This window comes from Halyomorpha halys, unplaced genomic scaffold (genome assembly GCF_000696795.3).
Source record: "Halyomorpha halys isolate HHAL.00 unplaced genomic scaffold, Hhal_1.1 Scaffold771.1, whole genome shotgun sequence".
In the NCBI taxonomy this organism is placed as follows: Eukaryota; Metazoa; Arthropoda; class Insecta; order Hemiptera; family Pentatomidae; genus Halyomorpha; species Halyomorpha halys.
This window is the reverse complement of record NW_027114815.1, coordinates 1-2,396: the sequence shown is the minus strand read 5'-3', so window position 1 is coordinate 2,396 and position 2,396 is coordinate 1.

The window sequence follows — 2,396 nt, the reverse complement described above, 5'->3', positions numbered from 1 at the left end:
CCGTTGCCATTAGCAGCCATTATTTAAAAAAAATGAGAGAATAGAAATAAACAATTAAAAGCGGAGAAAACTACTATTAAAAAAAAATCTTTAAAGTAAATATCACTCCGGTATTTAAAGTCCCGGGTTTCGGCACCAGTTAAGTATTGGCGAAAGCAAAATGTCAAATAAGAGAAGAAGGAATAAGATCTAACTCTCTTGAACTGCTGTAAAACACTATATTTATTGGGTTCAGTACATCTCTATACATGCGATCAGCTGATCTCCTCAGTCAGCTGACATCGAAGTAACAGCTGACTGAGGCTGTAACTTATATATATATACAATGTGTTTATTTTTGCCGTTTTACTGGAGCTGCGCTCCATTCTAAGGGATGGCTCGATATAATACAAAATTTTTGAAATTCCACTGTTCAATTTGAAAATATGTGAGATGCTGGGGCGCACTTCAATTTTTTGACTTTTCACTAAATCTAAAAACACTAAAACTAAAAAACTAAAACTGAAAATTGTGTCACTGTCACTGTTGCTGGGTTAAAGTTGTGATGGTCTCGGGTGCAAATCCTGCCATCGGACTGGTGGAGGTGCTGGTGTCAGTGCCCGGAAGAGTGGATTGGTCAAAAATTGGAGGGAGTCAAAGAACTTGAAGTGCCTCCGACCAATGAACTCTGGCACTGTGGGGAGTTCTAGGAGTTCATGCAGTTCCGGGGGCTTCTTCCTCTTCCACGATGTTGTGCGGACCATCCTCCGCAGCTCGGTGTCCTGGAAACGCTGGAGGTGTCGCTGGGTGCCTTCGGAGAGGTAGGTGAAGAATGGTGACCCATAGAGGAGCGCCGGCCTCAGAATACTTTTGTATATCTGCAGTTTAAGCCGCAGAGAGAGCGCTGGTGATGTGAGGAGGTGGTTGAGTCTGTAAGTCCGCCTTCTTACAGTTTTTAAGATGACGGTCCAGCTTCACTCCTAGGTAGACTATTGAGTTTGAAGGGGAGATAATCGTACTGTCCAGCTTGAGTGATTTCGGGAGAGTCGATCTTTTGTGCTGTTGGTGAGCGAACACGACGCAGTCTGTCCTAGCTGGGTTCATAGAGATATTGAGAGTGCCCAGTCGTCGGACAATTTCCTTACAGACTGCTCCGGCGCGCTCTAGTGCATGTTTTGGGTTCATACTGCTGCTGTAGATGGCGATGTCTTGGGCATAGGCGGCAACTGTAGCCTTTCTGTAGTTTTCACCAACAACATCAGCTGTATAGATGGAAAACAGCACTGGCGATAGGACTGCTCCCTGTGGCACTCCGCATGTCAGTGGGATGGAACGGGAAAATTCATCTCTAACCCGCACAGATATGGTCCTGTTGTCCAGGAACGATGCAATCACACCGTATAGTTGCTCTGGGCATTCGAGGTCTATGAGCTTACGACATAAAATGCCGTGAGACACAGAATCGAATGCCTTTGTACAATCGATGGATATCATAGCTGTAGCATGGTTCCTATTGAAGCTGGAGTTCACTTCATGCTGGAGCTTCATCAGATGGTGTTACGTGCTCATGTGTGCCTGAAAGCCGGTCTGCTCGTAAGGGATAACGGAGTGTTTATCACAGAATTCCCGAAGATAACTCAGGATGATATTTTCGTAAACCTTAGCGAGATGTGGTAGGAGACTTATAGGCCTGTAATGGTCGGCTTGAGGAGTGGAAACAAGATGGCATGTTTCCATTAGTCTGGAAAGTACCTCAACCACAAGCACGAATTGTACAGGTTGGTGAGCTGTGCGATTCCCTTCCTCGGTAGTTGTTTCAACAGGACTGTCTGTAACCCATCTTGACCAGGGGCCCGGTTTCCATGGCATCGTCTCAAGATGGCCTTCAGTCTTCTAGTTGAGACAAACATATAGTTGTTCTCACGGGCCATGGTTGGGATTGAGAGCGATGCCCCAGTCCTCGCTTCAATATCCTGCTGATAATGCTCAGCCAACGACTCGGCCTGCTCTGCGGGGCTCATGAGGCGGTTTCTGTCACGCAGGCGAACGGCTGAAGTCTTCTTGGTTGCTGCCTTGGTGAGCTTCCAGAACTTCCGGTAGTCACCATGCGTGGACCTCAGGCAATCATGCCATATCGCAGTATTCCACTGACGTAGGAGATTTTTGATCTGGGTGGTAATCGCGTTGAGGGTCTTCTTCACAGTCGGATCTCTCGAGCGGTAGTAGGGTTCTTCAAATTCCGCCTACTGAGTATGAGTGCCATGATGTGAGGCGGGGGTTTCAGAAGGTGGGGGGTTCTTGGGTGGTAGGTGGGGATCGTTTGGCGTGCAGACTCCATGACACTCTCCGTGAAGTGTTCAATGTAGTTGTCCACTTCCTCCACAGTGCGCAGTGTTGGTACATCTTTCAATCTATGG